We start from the raw sequence: 22218 nt of genomic DNA, 5'->3' as shown, positions 1-22218 counted from the left end.
CGTGGGTGAGTCACACCGCTGATGCTGAAAAAGATATAAAAACCAGGGATTGGCTGTTTATTCCTTATAGCTCTTTGCTGCAGCAGTGGTGGTGGGTGACTCTGGGCCAGCCCTTGTTCTGAGCTCCCAGGCTGAACCTAGATGTTGGTAACTATGAATTGTATTGGGTCTGTCTGTTGATATTTGTAATTTGTTTGTATTTTTTTCTGAAGTTCAGTGTACTGGCTTTTCCCCCTGAACTATGTGAATGCTGTTTGTAGCTGAATTAAAAGTAAGCTTGTCAACCCCTTCACCTTGGTTTCCTTAGTTAAGCAGATCAAAAGAACCTGTGCTGTTGGCAGCTTTCTGGGTGCTGGATGTGGGTGGATCTTATACCCCCACAGAAGCTGCTAGCTAGATTGTTGAAACGGTAGTATCAAAACAAAAAAAAAACAACCAAAAGCCATCATTATTTATAATTATGAAAAATAGAGGACTTTCCAATAAGATCAAGGGTAAAGTAAGGATCCCTATTAACACCACTTCTCTGACACAGTGCTAGAAATATTAGCTATAGCAATGAGACAAGAAAAAGAAGTTTTGCTTTTTCGTAGAAGATATTGTAGTTTACTTAGAAATCCCTCGACAGCTAGCTAAAAATTAATTGACACAATTACTAACTTCAACAAAGTTGCAGGATATAACATAAAATCAGACTTAGTATCAGCAATTCTGCATATTATGAACAAAGCCCAGCAGGAAGAGATAGAAAGAGAAATTCCATGTAAAATAATTATAGAAGGTAGAAAATACTTGGGAGTTTACCTTATAAAACACAAAGAGGAATAAAATGAATGCTACTATAAAATACATCACATAAAATGAAAATACTACCAAAATTAATTTAATTAATCAGTATATTACCACACAAATTAGCAAATGATTATATTATAGAGCTCGGAAAAACAATGAAATTCATCTAGAGGAAGAAAAGTTAAGCATCTCAAGGAAAATAATGAAAACAGTGAGAAAGAAAGAAGAGAGTAGAAGTACCGGATTCGAAAAACTATGCTAGAAAGAAATTATCATTAAAATGATTTAGTACTGGCTGAGAAATCGAGTGGTCAATCGGTGGCACCAACTAGGTATACAACATATAGAAGAAAATAAATACAGTACTCTAGAGTTTAATAAATACAGAGACAATTTTACTGGGGTAAGAACTCACCATATGACAAAAATGCTAGGAATAATGGAAAACAGGCAGAAACTAGGTAGAGACCAACACTGCACATCATATACCAGTGTAAGGTCCAAATGGACAAATGACCTAGATAAAAGAAAAATGACATCATAAACAAATTAGAAGAGCAAGAAAAAGTAGCCTTCAGAATATGAATGGAGGAAAGTCTATGGCCAAATAAGTGACAGAGGGTATTGCAGACACAAAATGGACAATTTTTTGATTACATAAAATTAAAGTTTTTATACAAACAAAACCAATGAAGCTAATATTAGGAGGAAAAAATAAATGAGGGAACAATCCTTGCAACCAGTTTCCCTGATAAGTGTCTAATTTCTTTTTTTTTTTTTAAATTTCCAAAATAATTTTATTGTCAGGATTCTGTACTTTAGTTCTCCTTCTCCTGTACAGTCTTGGTACCCCGGAGTCGACCAGTACGCCGGGCAGCAATGAGACCGACCTTTCGTCCAGCTGGGGCGTCTCTTCGAATGGTGGATGGTTTTCCAATATGCTGGTGATTACCTCCTCCGAAGGGATGTTCCACAGGATTCATGGCCGCACCCCGGACACAAGGCCAGCAGTTTCTTTTGGCCTTGTATTTGTGGTAGGCACGACCTGCCTTAAGGATAGGTTTATCAATACGACCTCCTCCAGCAACAACACCAACCGCAGCTCTGTTTGCGGAGGAGATCACTTTCTTAGAGCCTGAAGGTAGCTTTACGTGTCTTCTTGGTTTCAGGATTGTGAGAAATCACTGTGGCGTAATTTCCAGATGCACGGGCAAGCTTACCCCGGTCCCCAGGCTTTTCTTCAAGACAGCACACTATGGTCCCTTCAGGCATAGTGCCAACTGGGAGGACATTGCCAATGTTGAGCTGAGCTTTCTTACCATAGTACACAAACTGGCCAGTATGGATGCCTTCGGCAGCAATGAACAACTCTGTCCTCTTTTTAAATTGGTAAGGATCCCGGAAAGCTACTTTTGCAAGAGGAGCCCCTCGGCCTGGATCATGGATTATGTCCTTTACGATACCCTTAATGTAGCCATGCCTCTCGGCGAAGTCGACCGCCCGGAGCTTGGCGGCCCCTTTCCTGTGCTTCACTTGAGCGCGGAAGACGGAGCCCGCACCCTTCCTCTGACCACGGATCACTCGGCCCATCCTGCGCGGTCTGGCTCCGGACTTGCTAGAAAGAGCAAGTGTCTAATTTCTTAGACACACACACCCACACATATACATGGATCTAACTTAAATTTATTAGAAAAAGAGCCTTTTCTCAATCGATAAATGGCCAAAGGATATGAACAGCCAGTTCTCTGGGGAAGAAATCCATGCTATCAATATCCATATTTTTAAAATGTTCCACATCACTAATAATTAGAGAATTTGTTTTGTTCAACTGTGCATATTTGTTACAAGAATTGTGTTTCTCTCCCTCCACTCCCCCCTCCCCTGCCCCCAGATGAGGACAAGGAGGCGAGAGGGAGACAGAATAGATTCTTTATTAATTGAAATAAAATTAAATTTGGAAAATGTGAATACATTTGTTCACTATAGCTCCAAAGGGTAGAGCTAAAACCAGTGCATAGGAGTTAGAAGGAGACAGGGAGATGAAACTAAATAGATAAGAAAAAGTTCTAACAATAATATCTGTCTAAATGTGTAATTGCTGTTTCACAAAGGTACAATTGTCTATCAATGGAACTTTTCATGAAGAAGCTGGATGTCTACTTATCAAGGATATTTTAAAGAGGATTTCTGTATTGGGTAGAATGTTGGGTGAGGTACTTCTAAATTCTCTACTTATCCTTTAAGGCCCAATCAAACCAAGTATCCTTTTCTCCATTAAGTTTTCTTTGATCCCTTCCCTCATCAGATTGACTCTCGTCTGGATGTGAACTTTCCTTTCTCTGAATTTCCTCAGCACTCTGTATCTCTTATGAAATTCTAATTCATTTTACAATTATTTGTTCTAGACTTGGTGCAATGGCTAGAGAGTTAGACCTGGAATCAGGATAACCTGAGTTCCAATTCTGACACTTACCAGCTGCATGGCCATAGGCAAGTCACTCATTCTCTCTTCTCTTAGTTTGCTTATCTGGAGAATGGGGATGATAACTGCACCCAACTTCCAGGGTTGTTTTGAGGATAAAATGAGACAATATTTGTCAAGAATTTTGGAAACTTTAAAGTACTATACAAGTGCCAGTTATTATTTTCATCTCCCATATAGGACTAGAAGATCTTTGAAGGCTGAGACTCGCTTTGTACCTTTAATAGTGCCCTATAAAAATAGTGCCTTATACCTGAGAAATGGAATAAAGGATTGTAACAACAATGTTGCTAACAGCTGTTGTAGCTGTGTAAGGCCAACAACACTAGCACACAGAAGGGCTGCCAGCACAGGTTCTTCGATCTGCCTTTCTAAGGAAAGCAACTTTAAGGGGTTAACAATCTCACTTTAGTCAAACATATATACATCATTCACTTAGTTCAGGGGGAAAAGCCAGCACCCTGTACTTCAGAGAAAATACAAACAGAAATTACAAACACATTATATAAACAGAGCAAATAACACAAACCAGTCTATCCACAGCAATACATAGTTACCAGAGAATCACCAAGAAGCACCAGGAAGCATCTGGGTTTTTGGAAAGCTGGGGGGGCTCCTTAACAACAGCTACCCATAGTCTCGTCTGGTCAAATCACACAACATTCTTCCTGTGAGTGAGAGCCCCAAACAAAACACTAAGCTCTGAGTTTATATACCCTTTTCAGGGTCAAAGGATGCCACAACCATGTGTCGCAAACCTATGTGAACTAGGCTTTCCTGTGTTTCTTAAGCAGGTCATCAAAGACTCCTGGATTTAATCAAAGAAACAAAGGCCAGATTCATCAAAGGTACTTGATTTTACAACAATGCTCCAAAACAGAAAAGAGTGAAAAAAAGTCTCACCCTAATTACCAATACAAGGATAGTCCCAAGGTTGGGCATGATTATAAAAGATGAAATAGTCCTGTGTAGAGAATGAGGGTCAGCAAAAGTATTGCTTTGTTACCCCCAAGATAACAGGCTGAAACGAAGGCCTCATTTTGAATAGATATTCTGTTGAGAGGATTGGTAGAAAGATTTCGTTAAGAATTGCACAATATGCAAAGTTAAGAAGGGAGTACTCAAACAAATGAAATCAAAGTCATGAAAATATGTATCTCGGCACCTTGTATACAATTCTGCTTGAAGTATATGTTCAATAAATGGTTCTTGGATTGAGATGAATTATTCTTTCATCACCAATACATTTCAAATGGGGGCCTGCCATACAAATGTTTTATGTATGCAGCATAATTTTTTTTTACAATTCTTTTATCTTATTACCTCATAAAACTTTTTCTATATAGAACTTATTATTAGTATTTTTAGTCTCCTCCATTATATCCCTTCCTTTCAATTCCCTCCTCCCCCAAGACAAAAAGAGGAAACAGAAAGCTAGCGTTTGAGGATCTCTCATGAAATACGTAGACCTGGTGGTTTAGACCTAGAAAGTCTGAATTTTTATCCCAACCCCTATATTTGGGAACCGATCTATAAGGGCACAATATGCCATGGCATTATAAGTTTATGCAACCGTGGTGTGGGCATCAGTGCACAACTTATCCATAAATGCTCAACCACATTGTTTTACAGAACATTCTACATTCACTGTATACATGTGACTGAACCAATGGCAATGTTTCAATGGTGGCAACATTTAAATTGTAGACTAGAAATAATCATTAAAATGTTTTCCTTTTCTTTATTGATAGGCAGAGTGGTATGGTGCAAAAAGCACTGGATCTGGAGTCGGAGTTCAAATCCTACATCTGATGCTTGCTACCTGTATGACCTCTGGAAAGTTACATAATTTCCCTGGTCTTCAAATTCCCCATCTGTAAAATGACAGGGTTAGATTATACGACTTCTAATATACCTTCTGGCTCTGGATTTATTATCCTTAGATATTAAGAAAACTTTCAAATATTGATTTTGAAACTTACTAGATATGTGACCACAGGCAATTAATTGACCTCTGACTCTCAGCTTCCATATCTGTAAAATGAGGATAACACTGCTCAGACTTAACACTTGTTCAGTTGTGTCCAACTCTTTGTGAATCCATTTGTTTTTTGGCTTTTATTTTTTGACAGATGTTGGAGTGGTTTGCTATTTCCTTCTCCAACCCATTTTACAGATGAGGAAACTGAGGCAAACAGGGGTAAGTGACTTGACTAAGGTCACAAAGCTAGTAAGTGGCTGGGGGTGGAATTGAACTTAGGTCTTCCTAACTCCAGGCCCTACCTTCTATCCACTGTGCTACCCAGCTGCCACAGCACCATCTAGCTGCAAAAAGCACTTAGTAATCTTTAAAGTGCTATAAAAAAGTGGAAGTTTTTTTAAATGGCAACCAACCACATAAGCAATATGGGGAAGAATTCTGTATTTAATACGCAGCATGGCACCCTCAACCTCCACTGTACCCATGCATGCTGCACGATGGTCACACATATCTGCAGACCAATCCAATGCAACAAACATCAGCTCTGCACTTATTTGCAAGTCATTGTGCTAGTTCTGAGGGAACAAAGTCAAAATGAAAAATGTCCCCTGCCCTTAAAGAGCTTATATTTTACTGTAGACAATGTGGAAGCAGGTAAGTGAAAACATGATAATGAGCTGGGAGACAACACTAATGATCAAGGGGATCAGGAAAGCCTTCATACAGGAGACAACAAATGAGCTGGGCCTTGAAGGAAGCTAGGGATTCTAATTAGGGCACGTGAATAGGAGGTACTTTTCAGGAGTGGGTGACCGCTTTAAAGATGAAACTGGGAACTGGAATCAAGAAAATCATGAGTCATCTGGCTCCAATGGGGACATGTGATATAGTTGTATGTGTGTGTGTGTGTGTGTGTGTGTGTGTGTGCGTGTGTGTGTGTGTTTTCCTTTTTGAAAAGACAGGATTCTTTCCCTGACTACCTTCCTAAATATTTCCTCAGCATTTTATTCTTTGGATTCTTACTCAGCAACCATTCATAACATCATAAGGCCATAGATTTAAAGCTAGAAGGGACCTAAGTGAACATCAAGGCCATTCCCCTAATTTTACAAATAAAGAAAGTGAGGTTCAGAAACCAGTCTTGCTCATAATAACACCACTCCAGTAATAAACATCACATGTAGATTGGAGTTGAACCCAGGACCTCCTGACTCCGAGCCTAGTGTTCTCTCTACTACCTCATAATGACTCTCTGGTTTCCTTTCAATGGCAAAATGTCTGCCCTCCATTCTGACTGTAACCTTATGTGATAACACAATCATTTCACCTGGAAAATCATTATTCCACTCTAAAGCTGGGAGGAAAAATGTTCTCTAGTACCTCATCTGTCTTAATGAACTGAGGCTAAAAACCAGAATATTCAGCATCATTTAGGCTTTGGAGGGTAGGAAGCCTCACAGCATTCAATTGCTTTTAGGTTAAAAAAATGTTTCACCTTAGGTACTTTGCCTTTAAATAAATTAATCTTTTCGGGACACTGTTGGAAACCATTCTAAACAAACAAACACCTGTTTCTTCTCAAAGAATCAGTTTCCCACTAGAATTTATTGTTCAAGGAGTCATTCAGTGAAAAGCTCTGGATTAGAAACCATGAGGGCTGAGAATTATGAAGATGTAGAATATGTGGTCCCTGCCTCCAAGGAGCTCACAATCTTAAATTCAGAAAAGACACTAAATCCTACCCAGGAGTTAGGTGGGTGAGCCCTAGGGCTAGATAGAAAAGCTAATTGCGACACAGTAACAGCTGGAAAGGTAGTGATTATACTGGCTGTCATTTGCTGATTAAAATTGCCTTGTTCTTCCATTAGAAACTGAATTTAACTAGAGGTCTCTGGTTAATGCCAGTGGCTGACAGTTTTTAACCACAGCAATAGGAAACAAGGAAAGAAAGCACTTATAGAAAACCCAACAAGCCATGTAAATGAATGTACTGCGAAACACCTTTTTACACAGTATAGTTGAAAGATAGGCTACTGTGGTTAATTAAATGTTGTACCACTTGTTGCATGTTGGGGGTTGGATTACTTGCCACTAGAAACGTTATCGGGCTTTCATGACTATTCTCTTCCTTACTCATAGAATTATAGATTTAAAGATGGAAGGGACCTGAGGGGTCATTGAGGCCACCTCCCCCTGCATTTTACAGATGAGGAAGCTGAAGCAGAGAGAGGTTAACTGATCTGTCCATAGTTACAGCATTTGTAAATTAAAAGGAAAGATTTGAATCCAGGAAAGATTTATATTTACATATAAATATATTTATAATGTAAAACATTTATATAATATTATATAATTATAATAGATGTAATATAGTATACATTATAATAAAATATTTATTATATAAAATTCACATATAAATAAGGAAAGCTTTACCTGAATCCACGTCCAGTGGTCCTTCCATTAAGCCGCCAATTTTTGTTCTCTATAGCTCCAATGGGTGGAGCTAAAACCAGTGCATAGGAGTTAGAGGGAGACAGGGAGATGAGACTAAATAGATAAGAAAAAGTTCTAACAACAATATCTGTCTAAATGTGTAATTGTTGTTTCATAACGGTAGAAATGTCTATCAATGGAACTTTCATGAAGATGCTGGATGTCTACTTATCAAGGATATTTTAAAGAGGATTTCTGTATTGGGTACAATGCTGGGTGAGGTACTTCTAAATTCTCTACTTATCCTTTAAGGCCCAATCAAGCCAAATATCCTCTTCTCCATTAAGTTTTCTTTGATCCCTTCCCTCATCAGATTGATTATCATCTGGATGTGATCTTTCCTTTCTCTGAATTTCCTCAGCACTTTGCATCTTTTATGAAATTCTAATTCGTTTTACAATTATTTGTGTTCGGTACATCTTGGTGCAATGGCTAGAGAGTTGGACCTGGTAGGGGCCTTAGAAGTCATCAAATCCAAACCACTCATTTTACATACAAAGAAACTAAGGTCATAAAGGGGTAGAGTCATAGAGTAGAGCCTAGAGTCATACAGTTATTGTCTGAGGAAGCATTTGGAGTCCAGGAAGTATAACACTGTTCGTTGCAACGTGCTGCCTTCTGACTTGAGTCGTTATTTTGTAAACCTCGTGGCCAGGTCTCTATATGCAAAGGCACAACTCACAAATCCATGTTTAATGAAGTGGATTTATTGAAGTGAATATAGTACAGCCAGGCAGGTCTCAAGATGATAGGAAAGGGGACTGGAATGGAACTACCTCTGACCGATACGCCTTCTTAGCCTGAGAAGAATTTTCAGCTCTTCACATCCAAGGTAAATTCACCCATCTGCGAAGGATGGTGACAGCTTGTGGCTCAGCATCTCTGTTTATTCAGAAAAAAAAACATTATTTTTCTCTAAAAATATTTAGGAGTGTATATACCAAGATTCACCCTGGGACTCTATAAATCCAACTATAAAATATACATTGAAGAAAAAGAGATAGACCTAAATAATTAGAGAAAAATTAATTGCTTTTTGATAAGTAAAGTCAATATGATAAAATGATAAAACTACCTAAATTAATTTATATATTGAATCAAACTCCCAAAATAATATTTTGCATATTTAGAAAAATAAAGAAATTCATATGAAGGGATAAAAAGTAAAAATAATCTTGAGTAATAATGAAAAAAAGAGGGAAGGAGCTCTATCCATACCAAATATCAAACAATATTACTAGCAATAATTGTTAAATGATGTGGTACCAGTTAAAAAGGAAAAGAGAGGTCAATCAGAGGAATAGGCTAAGTACCCCAAACATGGGAGCAAACACAGTAGTACTAGGAATATATCACTTTGTAGTCACTGAGGCACATTCCTCCCTAATCCCATCCTCATGAAGCCTACTGGCATCACTCATATATCCCCAAATGCCACTCAAGCAAGGGTCTATATTTTATATCATTGATATAGATGGGCAAAGTTCTAGACAGCATAGTTCAAGCCTGGGGAAGATACTTCCGTTACCTGGGTAATGGTCTTTTTGTTTATCCTTCATTCTCAAAAAGAAGCCATGACATCACTGAATATGTCTTGACTTGCATGTGAATTAGATTTAAGTGAAGCAGAACTGCCCAAAGTCATCAGCCTCTCTTTCTCTTCCAGAGTCATCAAAGTCCAGTGGCCTGACAAAAGTCAAGACAACTGGCTGTGGTCCAGGATACGGTGGATGCCCTTGCCATCTTTGATGTCTGACCAACCTCTAAGCATTCTACAGCATCTGCTTTGGTTGCCTTCCTGTTCATTGAAAGAAATTATCAGTCTATTCTACATGTTTGGGGCAGATATTCCCTTAACTCACCAATCAGTTCAACACCTGCTAGTTACTCTCAACCTGCTTTAGCCTGTTGGCTGAGATGGTTTTCCTAGGGTGTGGCCACTGCCCAACCAACAGATTTTTGGAGACCCAGGTGAAAGTAAGGTGACAAGTAGATACCAAAGGTGGGTTAGCAGCCATGAAAAAGGCTCAGCAACAGGTGCCAATCCTTCCTGAGCACCCCATCCATCCCAATAACGGTCTTACTCTGCATGTCTCAGTTTGCCACCTGATTATCCTTACATGGTTCCTGAAATTGGTATTCTTGCAGGCTTCTCAGGACTCCTATTGATGATACATGACTCATGTTTTGTTCATTCCCTGCCTATCTGCCTCCTTAAGATAAAATAGGCAAGAAAAATTTTCAGATTAAATAACTCTATTAAGATTATTTCTAGAGGGGGCAGAGACAAGATGGCCGCGTGAAGGCAGCGTCTTACCAGAGCTCTCTCACAAGGTCTGTCAGATTCCCATAAAAAGTGAATTTGAGCAGATTTGAGAGAGTCAGAAACCGCGAGCAGTCTGTGTGGGGCAAATTTCCTAGCCGGGAGAGTCTGAAAGGCTGAAGACACGATCCTGTAGGTTGGGAGAGTGCTCGGTGCGGAGCTGCTCCAGACCAAAGCGGAGAAAGCTGGGCGCCCGAAACCTGCGGAGATCCCCAGGACTCCCAACACAGGACGGCAGTCTGTGGGAGCCACGAGAGGCAGCGCAACGCCGCCGGCCGTGAAAACACCCACTCTGACGCTTGCAAAACCCAGGAACTCGGCTTCTTGAACTTCTGGAAGACTCAATGGCCAGGTAAAGGGCTCTAACCCCTCCCCCCCTCACCCAAAGAATTCCTCGGGAAAAAAAAAAAGAGAACTGAAACAGAGGAGAAAGTAGTGGGGACTCACAGGACAAATAGTAGAAGCCCATTAGTCCCAGAGGGGCAGAGTCGGCAGGGGTCAACGCCAACAGCCCAGATGTAACCTTGCTCCCCCAGGGGAAGTGCCAGACATCAGCTGAAACAACAAACAGCTGAGACCATTGCTGAAAAGCAAGTGCTGGAGAGCACCCACAGGGAGTGAGACGCCAGGGAGCCAGACCCCTCCCCCACACCTCAGGAAACTGAAGGTTATAATTCTACACTCACAACCCCCAGAATAAGAAAGCTGGGACAGAAAGCCCTGAGACCCACAGATAGAAATTCGTTGTAAAGCCAGCAAAAGGCAAACATGAAGAAGAACACAAAAAAACCGAGGACAATAGATTCTTTTTATGGAGACAGGCAGGATCAAAATATCAACATAGAAGAGGATAGCAATGACACGGAAGATACATCAGATACCTCAAAAACTAATATGAACTGGTCTCCAGCCCAAAAAGCACTGCTGGAAGAGCTAAAGGAGGATTTTAAAAACCAAATTAGGGAGCTAAAAGAAAATATGGAAAAAATGGAAAAAAGGGAGAAAAAATCCACTGATGAAATCAAGTCCCTAAAGAATAAGATTGGCAAAATGGCTACGGAGATTCAGAATCTAGAGAGAGAAAAAGACACCCTGAGAGGCGAAATCAAGCAATTGAAAATGGAGGCTCAAAAGCAAAATGTAAACACTAACTCATTTAAAATTAGACTTGAGCAAGTGGAAGCTAATGAATCTATGAGGCATCAAGAAGTAATAAAACAAAACGTAAAGAATGAAAAAATAGAAAAAAATGTGAAATATCTGATTGGCAAAACAACTGACCTGGAAAATAGATCCAGGAGAGACAATTTAAGAGTTATTGGTCTACTGGAAATCCACGATGAAAAAAGGAGCCTTGACAGTATCTTCGAAGAAATTATCAAAGACAACTGCCCAGAGGTCCTAGAACCAGAGGGCAAAATAGTCATTGAAAGAATTCACCGATCACCCCCTGAAAGAGATCCCAAACTGAAAACACCAAGAAATATTATAGCCAAATTTCAGAGCTATAAACTCAAGGAGAAAATACTGCAAGCAGCCAAAAAGAAGCAATTCAAATATCGTGGAACTACAGTCAGGATCACGCAGGATCTCTCAGCTTCCACATTAAAAGACAGGAGAAATTGGAATATGATATTCTGAAGGGCAAAGGAGCTGGGACTACAACCAAGGATCAACTACCCAGCAAAACTAAGCATAATTTTCCAGGCAAGGCGATGGACATTCAATGAAATAAGGGAATTCCAGACCTTCCTGATGAAAAGGCCAGAACTCAATGGAAAATTTGATCTCCAAATACAAAACTCAAGAGAGACATAAAAAGGTAACCAGGGGGAAAAACCCCACAAACCTTATTAACCAATAAGGGCAGGTTGTTTACATCTTTATGTGGGATTATATCATCTTATGTATGTTTTTTATGTGTATATATATGTATATGTATATACATATACATATATGTCATTCTTGTGAATGGTACAACTATTATGACAAATGAAAGGGATATACATAGGTTGTGAATGCCTGTATAAATTAACTGATGTAAAGATATAAACTATAAATAAGAGATATAAAGGGAGGGCTATGAGGGAAGTGGTAAGGAGGTAGTAGAAAAGGGTAAATTACACCAAAGGAAGTGGCACAAAAACATATTATAGTAGAGGGAAAGAAGGGAGGGAGAAGAGCAGTATTTGAGCTTTACTGTCATCTGATCTAGTTCAAGAAGGGAATAACATACTCTGATAAGTTTAGAAATCTAACTTGTCCTACGGGAAGTGGGAGGGTAAGGGGGGAAAAAGGGAGGGGGGTGGGCAGAAGGAAGAGGAGAAGTAGCAAGTGGGTAATGGTAAGATAAGGGAGGGGAATAAAGAGGGAGGGTTAACTGAGGAAAGCGGCGGTCAAAAGCAAAACTTTGTTGAGGAGGAGAAGGGGAAAGGGAGAAATAAAAGCATAAACAGGGGGAATTAGGATGGAGAAAAAGACACAGATAGAAATCATAACCCTGATCGTGCAGGGGATGAACATTCTCACAAAACAGAAGCAGATAGCAGAATGGATTAAAAACCATAATCCTACAATATGCTGTTTACAAGAAACGCATCTGAAACAGGGGGATACACATAGGGTTAAGGTAAAAGGCTGGAGTAAAATATATTGTGCCTCAGCTAAAGTAAAAAAAGCAGGTGTAGCAATCCTAATCTCAGACAAAGCAAAAGTAAAGATAGATCTAATTAAAAGAGATAAGGAAGGACATTATATCCTGCTAAAAGGCACCATAAACAATGAAGCAATATCATTGCTTAACATATATGCACCAAGTGGTAAGGCATACAAATTCTTAGAGGAGAAGTTAAGGGAGTTACAGGAAGAAATAGACAGCAAAACTATAATATTGGGAGACCTCAACCTCCCCCTTTCTGAACTTGATAAATCTAACCTCAAAATAAATAAGAAAAAAGTTAAGGAGGTAAACAGAATTTTAGAAAAGGCAGATATGATTGACCTCTGGAGAAAATTGAATGGGGATAAAAAGGAATATACTTTCTTCTCAAAAGTACATGGCACATACTCAAAAATTGACCATGTACTAGGGCATAAAAACCTCACAATCCAGTGCAGAAAAGCAGAAGTAGTCAATGCATCCTTTTCAGATCATGATGCAATAAGAATCATTTTTAATAAAGTACCATGGAAAAATAAGCTAAAAACTAATTGGAAACTAAATAATTTAATTCTAAAGAGTGAGTGGGCCAAAGAACAAATCAGAGAAACAATTAATAATTTCATTCAAGAGAATGACAATAATGAAACAACATACCAAAACTTATGGGATGCAGCAAAAGCAGTTCTTAGGGGAAGTTTTATATCTCTAAATGCCCACATGAATAAAATAGGGAAAGAGGAGATCAATGATCTGGGCATACAGCTGGAAAAGCTAGAAAAAAAGCAAATTGAAAATCCCCAATTAAATACCAAATTAGAAATAATGAAAATCAAAGGAGAGATAAATAAATAAAACTGAAACCAAGAAAACTATTGAATTAATAAATAAAACAAAGAGCTGGTTTTATGAAAAAACCAATAAAATTGATAAACCTTTGGCCAATTTGATTAAAAAAAAGAAAGAAGAAAATCAAATTACCAGTATCAAAAATGAAAAGGGTGGGGTCACCTCTAATGAAGAGGAAATCAAAACAATAATTAGGAATTATTTTGCCCAACTGTATGCCCATAAATTTGACAACCTTAGAGATATGGATGAATATCTACAAAAACATAAACTGCCCAGACTAACAGAGAAGGAAGTGAAATTTCTTAATGACCCCATATCAGAAAAAGAAATTGAGCAGGCCATCAACGAACTCCCTAGGAAAAAATCTCCAGGGCCAGATGGTTTTACATGTGAATTCTATCAAACATTTAAAGAACAACTAATTCCAATACTTTGTAGACTATTTGGGAAAATAGGTGAAGAAGGAGTCCTACCAAATTCTTTTTATGACACAAATATGGCACTAATACCCAAACCAGGTAGAGTCAAAACAGCGAAAGAAAATTATAGACCAATTTCTCTAATGAATATTGATGCAAAAATTTTAAATAAAGTATTAGCAAAAAGATTGCAGCAACTCATTACGAGAATAATACACTATGACCAGGTAGGATTTATTCCAGGAATGCAAGGCTGGTTCAATATTAGGAAAACTATTAGCATGATTGACCATATCAACAACAAAACTAGCAGAAACCATATGATCATCTCAATAGACGCAGAAAAAGCCTTTGACAAAGTACAACACCCATTCCTATTAAAAACACTAGAAAGCATAGGAATAAGTGGAACCTTCCTCAAAATTATAAATAGCATCTACCTAAAACCATCGACAAGCATTATTTGTAATGGGGATAAACTAGATGCATTCCCAATAAGATCAGGGGTGAAACAAGGATGTCCATTATCACCCCTATTATTCAATTTGGTACTAGAAACATTAGCTGTAGCAATAAGAGAAGAAAAAGAAATTGAAGGAATTAGAATAGGAAAAGAAGAAACTAAATTATCACTTTTTGCAGATGATATGATGATTTATCTAGAGAATCCTAGAGAATCAAGTAAAAAACTACTTGAAATAATAAACAACTTTAGCAAATTTGCAGGATATAAAATAAACCCACATAAATCCTCAGCATTCCTATACATTACTGACAAAGCCCAACAGCAAGAGATAGAAAGAGAAATTCCATTCAAAGTTACTGAAGGCATTATAAAATATTTGGGAGTCTATTTGCCAAGACAAACCCAGGGCCTATATGAACATAACTATGAAACACTTTTCACGTGAATAAAATCAGATCTAAATAAATGGAGAAATATCAGTTGCTCATGGTTAGGCCGAGCTAATATAATAAAAATGACAATTTTACCTAAATTAATCTATCTATTCAGTGCCATACCAATCGAACTACCAAATTTTTTTTTTTACTGAGCTGGACAAAATAATAACAAAATTCATTTGGAAAAACAAGAGGTCTAGAGTATCTAGGATATTAATGAAAAGACATGCTAGAGATGGTGGCTTAGCCACACCAGATATTAAACTGTACTACACAGGAGCAGTCATCAAAACTGCCTGGTACTGGTTAAGAAACAGGGGTGTGGATCAGTGGAATAGGATAGGTACACAAGTAGGTGAAATCAACAAGTTTAGCAATCTACTCTTTGATAAACCCAAAGAGGCCAGTTTCTGGGCTAATAATTCACTATTTCACAAAAACTGTTGGGAAAATTGGAAAATGGTAGGGCAAAAACTGGGCATAGACCAATATCTTACACCATATACCAAAATAAAGTCAAAATGGGTTCATGATTTAGGAGTAAAAGCTGATACTATAAGTAATTTGAGAAAGCAAGGAATGGTTTACTTATCAGATTTATGGAAAAGTAAAGAATTCATGACCCAACAAGATATAGAGAGCATTACAAAATTCTCTGGATCGCTGCTGATTAGAGAAATGCAAATCAAAACAACTCTTAGATACCACATCTCTCCTGTCAGGTTGGCTAAAATAACAAATCAGGAGAATGATAAATGCTGGAAAGGATGTGGGGAAATTGGAACATTGTTGCATTGCTGGTGGAGTTGTGAGCTGATCCAGCCATTTTGGAGGGTGGTGTGGAACTATGCCCAAAGGGCTATAGAAATGTTCATACCCTTTGACCCAGCAATACCACTTCTAGGGTTGTATCCCAAAGAAATCATGCAAGCGGGAAAAGGACCCATATGTACAAAAATATTTATAGCAGCTCTCTTTGTGGTAGCCAAGAATTGGAAATCAAAGGGATGCCCATCAATTGGGGAATGGCTGAACAAGCTGTGGTATATGAAGGTGATGGAATACTATTGTGCCATAAGAAATGGGGATGATGCAGACTTCGTAACAACCTGGAAAAACCTACACGACATAATGCTGAGTGAGCGGAACAGAGCCAGGAGAACGTTGTGCACAGCCACAGATATATGGATTCCGTGAGGACCAACCCTGACATACTGAGCTTTTCTCAGCAACCTAAGGGGCAAGGACAACTCCAGGGGGTTCAGGATGGAGAATGCTATCTTCATCGAGACAAAGAACTGCGAAGTTTGAATACAGACTGAGGCACACTACATGCTCGCCTTTTTTGCTTCTCTTTTGTTTTTGTTTTTGGGTTTGGTTTTTTTTTTTTTTTTTGGTTCTGTTTCTACTTTCTCATGATTCATTCCATTGGTCAAAATTCTTCTCCACGACTTGACTAGTGCATAAATTAATTCAATGCGAAGTTATACATGACAGTTATATGAGACTCCATGCTGTCTTGGGGAGGGAGGGGGGAGGGAGGGGAGAAAAACTGGAACTCAAAACTATGTAGAACCGTGTGTGGTAAACTAAAAATAAATAAAGAAATTTATAAAAAAAAGATTATTTCTAATACTAAAATAACTCATCATTGTGCCAGCAGCCACTCAAACCCTGCCCTGCTTTCCCCACCAAATCCCCACCAATCCTGTTCTTTACCTTGCAAATTTTCTAACTTCTTAACTACCCTAACAGTTTGACTTTTTGATAATAAAAGTTTACTTTAGAATCAAATATGCATCTAAGAGCTGAGGGGACTCCGAAGAGCAGAGATCAGAGGAGGTCCAGGTGAGGAAGAGAAACTTTGCAAAGGTGTTTTGAAGTAGATTTTGAAGGAGACGGGACCTGAGAATAATCAGAATGAGGACATGCTGGGTGGTGGATCTGTTATGAAAATATCTGTGTAGTTACTAATTGGTGAGTAGTGCTGATTAGTGCCAATTTCTGGCAAACTAGAAATCTGGCTCTCTGTTGAGAGGAAAGGAGGCCAGGAAAGACAGGTACTAGCAGTAAGTCAATGATAGTAAGTGGCACTGCTACTCTCAGCTGAATATAATATGAACAATTGGATTTTTGTCTAGCTCCCTGATCCATAAGAGGAGTGACTTGTCTACACAGAATTTGTTGTTACCTGGTTGTACTCATGTGTTGTACTGTGGGACTTTGTGAACTTATCCCCTCTTCACTTTCTCTCCTTTGCCTGTTGGATTGGCATCATTACCCTCATGAGTACCTACTCTCTAAAACCTTATTGATTTGTGGTCTGTACTTTGAAAGGGTTATTTTTTTCTCTAAAAGATAAGCTGTTTTGTGTTGTGTCCTGTGTTTTCCTTTTTTAAAAAACAATATTTTAGTTTTTCCAATTATATGAAAAGAATTTTTAATATTCGTTTAAGAAAATTTTGAGTTTTAAATTCCCTTCTGTTCCTCTCCTCCCCCAGGATGACAAGCAACTTGATACAGGTTATGCATGTGCAATCATGCAGAACATATTTCCATATTGGTCATGTCGTAAAAGAAAACACAGACTTAAAAAAACATAAAGTGAAAAATACCATGCTTTAATCTGCATTCATGCTCTATCACTTCTTTTTCTGGAGGTGGCTAGCATTTTTCATCACGAGTCCTTTGGGATTATCTTAAATCATTATATTGCTGAAAAGAGTTAAATTATTCATAGTTGGTCATCATACAATATTGCTATTACAATGTACACTATTCTCCTAATTCTTCTTACTTCACCTTGTATCAGTTCATATAAGTCTTACCCGGTTTTTCTGGAAGCATCCTTCTCGTCATTTCTTATATCATAATAGTGTTCCATCACAATTGTATACCACAGCTGGTTCAGTCATTCCCCAATTGATGGGCATCCCCTCAATTTCCAATTCTTTGCTGCCACAAAAAGAGGTCCTCGAAATATTTTTGTGTAAATAATTTCTTTTTTATCTCTTTGGGTACAGACCTAGTAGTGATATTGTTGGGTCAAAGGGGGTGCACTGATTTATACCCCTTTGGGTATAATTCCAAATTGCTCTCTAGATAGTTGGATCAGTTCACAATTCCAACAGTGCATTAGTGTCCTGATTTTTAGATATCAATATATTGTTCTCAGATAGAGCATGTGCCAGATATTAAACTGATAAGATCAGAAACTATATTTGATCTTAGCCAAAAGGCTGAGTAGAATTGAGTAAATGTTTTCTACAAAGGAGTGAACAACATAAGGAAGGGAACCCACGACCAATTGTTTTTTTCCTAGCCATAATACTGTACTGTGCTTCCTTGCTGATCACATGAAGAGGATTTCAAATGGATATGGAAATAAGTATGCCACATTTGAAGGTGGAGCAAAAGAGAGGAAAAATAAACAACAGGGAGTATTGACTGCCTTAGAACAGAAGACCTATAATGACAGTAACAGAAATGGTATTGGAAAAATAAACATAGCACTTTAGAGCGGAAGGGGAAAAGAGAGGACCATGTTGTGGGTTGGACGTGACTCAGGAAATTGCCCTGGTACATAAGGTTTGATATTAGAAAAAAAGAGACATCATAGATTCAACAGTTAACAAAAGGAAATTGACTTAACCATAGCAGGAGACAAAGCAGCATGGAAGACACCCGGAGTTGTTTCATGTGAGGAAAGCTCCCTCCCCTGAGTTGTTCATTGTTTTCCACCAGCCAAACATCTGGAAGAGTCTCTGGAGCTCATCCTGTCTGCTTATAAGGGGGGACCAGGAAGTGAACCATTAGTCTTCTGAGCCAAAGATGTCTTGAGTATGGTTTCAATATCTTCCAAGGAAAAGCAATTAACCCTTGTACTTATTGGTGTAGAAGAATGCCCTGCCCAGCAAGAAAGGGGGGCTTCTTTGATTGTAGCATTGAGTCAACTTCCAGCTTCAAGAGAGAAGATAGCAGAGATCTTATGTTGCTGAAGGAAAAAACTCTGGGAATTCATGAGAGGAGTGGGCATTCTCTATCATGTCTGTACCCCAACTTATTATTCTAAAGGCTTTTGGGAGTTTCTGCTTGGATGAGAGCAAACCTAACTAGCTAGTTGGGCTATTATTCAGACTGAATCCCGATGGAGAGGGACTAGAGTAGAGGTTTTTCACATGGGATTCATGATCTATTATTTTTAAAGATGCTAATAGCTCTTTTTCAATATAATTGGTTTCCTTTGTGATCCTCTGTATAACTAGGTCCTGATTAGTGTGAATAAAGGAATCCTGGGAAATAGCCACATTACTTGGATTCACACTGATATTTTCATTTGCTTGGAAGCAATTACCCTATTTTACATAATTATAACTTTGAATAATGCAAATCCAACCACTTCACATGATTCATAATTCACAGTAATCAGAACAAAGCAATGTTTTATTTTATACATTTATAAACATTCTGAGAAGTGTTCAATTAGGCTTCCCTATTCTGTCAAAGGTATCTAGGACAAAAAATAGACTAAGAATTCCTATCTCCAGACATTTAGTTTTTCTCACCCACCATGAACCCAAACACATTTTACCTCGTGTTATCTATTTATTTTGGCTATATCTTTGATCTTTGAAGTAAATGTAAAAAGACAGTGGAGTTCACTATATTACTGATGAGTTCAATGTTCCATATTGGACTGACTGTTCCATCCCATATTGCCCAGTGGACAGAATGACTTGGTTAGAAATATGAATCAAAGACCAGGTAAACTGTCATTTCCATGGAACAAATTCTCAGGATTCATAGAGCTATTCAAGACTTACTGAGTTAAAATACGACCCCCTCTGCTAGGTTCATATTGGTGGCTTTGGTTCTCTGAGCTCCTCTTTACTTCTCTGTCAGGTTTCGCTTCTGTCTGTGAGGCCTGAAACCTCTACAAACAGCTTTTGTTCAAAGTAAGTCCTCATTATACAAATGTGTTTGCGATGTGAAATTCAGAAGCACTACAAAGGAATAGTTACTCCAACATCTGAAATACTCTTTCCCATGAAATGCAACCAGTGGTAAGAGGGTTCCAAACAGGCCAACTCACTGATGTCATGGTGGCACAGGGTAAAGCCATACTCCCACTCCTAGTAGGGATCCTAGAATGAAAGGAAACCAAAAGAGTGGACATTATTCTTTGGGCTTCAAACATTTGAACCTCTTAGGATGAACATTTCTAAGACATCAAAACATCCTTTGTTTCTCAGAATAATTGAGAAATACATGTATATATCATTAGTGATCTTACTATGGGGTGATCTTACTCTGTCTTTATTCTCAGGTCTCTAAAATTTTCATTATATTCAATTCTAGTACATGCTTATTTTTGTGTGAGTGTGTTTTTAAACAATAGGCTTTAAGTATCCTTATTTGAAATAAACATTAAAGTGTTACTCCTATTAGGGAATGAAATCGGGTTCTGTGGGATACATTCAAAACACTAAATAAGACAGATTTTAGATTTGGAAAGATTTGCAGTAATTAGGTCACCTGAGGGAAGAGCTGGTGAAAAAAATGATTCTGTACTTTAAAGAGTTATCATTGCCAATTGGGTCCTGAATCACTTGTATAGAGCTCCTATTATGAAAATGCTACATAAGTTAGAAACCAAGTTCACAATTTTTTAAAGGAGAGAGAAGAAAGGCATTCCTGAAGGAGATAGATGGGGTGAGGGGAGTACAAAGTCTGAACATATGTAACTTACTAATTTCTTAAATTGGCACCAGACTTAGTTTTGTTGTTTTTATTCAGTCATCCAGTTGTTTGTGACTCCATGGACCATACTGTCCATGGGTTTTTTGTGGCAAGGATACTGGAGTGGTTTGCCGTTTCCTTCTGCAGTGGATTAAGGCAAACAGAGGTTAAGTGACATGGCCAGGGTCATACAGCTAATAAATATCTGAGGCTGGATTTGAACTCAGGGCTTCCTGACTTCAGGCCCAGTGTTCTATCCACTGAACTACCTAGCTGCCTAGACTTAGTTTACCCTCCTGCAAATCACTTAATGTCTCTATAAGGGCCATATGTTTGAAAGGATTTGTGTGTGCATGTGTATGCATGTATTTTTACAGGTCAAATGAAGGCTAATATACAAAGCAGGGAATGATTTGTAAGTTTATTGAGGTCCTCTTCAAAATCAATCAGTCAAAAAAGCTTTTAATCATCTCCTATGTGCCAGGCAACATATTAACTATAAGAGATAGAAAGGCCTAAAGAGTCACTGACTTCTAGGAATTTGCCACACTCTATAAAGGGAAACAACATGAACACATATATATCTACAAAAGAAATGTATATTGAACATATGCCAAATAGACACAGGTTAATTTTTTGGAGTGTGGAGAATCACTAGAACTTAGAGGACCAGAAAAATCTTCATGTAGATCAGAGTATAGAAGTTTGAAGTGGGGAGACCAATTAGCAGGCTAACTGTGATTGCCCAAGTAAGAAATGATGAGAGCTTGAATTAAGGCTGTGGCTATGTGAGTGGAGAGAAAAAGTACACATGCCAGAAATGGTGGAGAAAAGTTCACGGAGTCCCAAGCCTGTTTCATAAGCTGTGCTTTACTCCCAAATAAGAGACTAAAAAGTCCTTAGTGGTAGAAAAAAATCATCATTCTTGGGATTGCTATAGAAGGGAGTGTAGAGGGAAGTTCCCCATACTTTGGCAACCATTCCGAATGATGGTCCTTTTTGCTACCTCTCATATCGTCAGAACTTTATCTAAACTATAGGCTATTATAAAGCACTTTGCCAGTAGGATCTCACATTGTTATGCTGAGTTAACATCAGATTAAATAGCTATACAAATAAGAAAACCAGTACCAACACTAACAGGCATTAACACAGGACATTTGATTTCTCAATGATTTCAAAGCACTTTCCACATGCTGTGCCATACTCTTCCTTTTTGCTACTTTCTCATGAGTTAGGGAAGAGGGTGATATTATTAACTCCTTTAGCTGGAAGTGTAGCCTTAGTTAAGCTCCAAAACATTGAAATGACAGGTGAAGAAAAAAATGACTTTGGTTGCTTCTCAGCAATGACTAAGTACAATGTAAACCTTTGAGAGGCAATATTAAATATGGGACTTTGTTCATGGAACTCGAAATTGGGTCCCAAATCAGTGGAGAGCGTCGGCAATAGGGGCCATTATCTAGACATAGGTGCAGTCTAATAAATTTTATGACAGGTTAAAAAACAAAAAATGACACTGATTTTCAGTAGCGATGGAAGGCATACTACTATATTCCTTAATCCGGTGGGAGT

The 22218-nt window shown here is 38.3% G+C and overlaps 2 pseudogenes; both read right to left on the bottom strand.

Annotated features, from left to right (window-relative positions):
* Positions 1-1575: 1575 nt before the first annotated feature.
* LOC118828832 lies at positions 1576-2396 on the bottom strand (annotated as a pseudogene).
* A 15643-nt stretch (positions 2397-18039) lies between these two features.
* On the bottom strand, positions 18040-18155 carry LOC118830411 (annotated as a pseudogene).
* Positions 18156-22218: the final 4063 nt, after the last annotated feature.

Source organism: Trichosurus vulpecula, chromosome 8 (assembly GCF_011100635.1).
Source record: "Trichosurus vulpecula isolate mTriVul1 chromosome 8, mTriVul1.pri, whole genome shotgun sequence".
NCBI lineage: Eukaryota > Metazoa > Chordata > Mammalia > Diprotodontia > Phalangeridae > Trichosurus > Trichosurus vulpecula.
The sequence above is the reverse complement of the archived record's forward strand: the minus strand, read 5'-3'. Positions and strand labels throughout refer to the sequence as shown.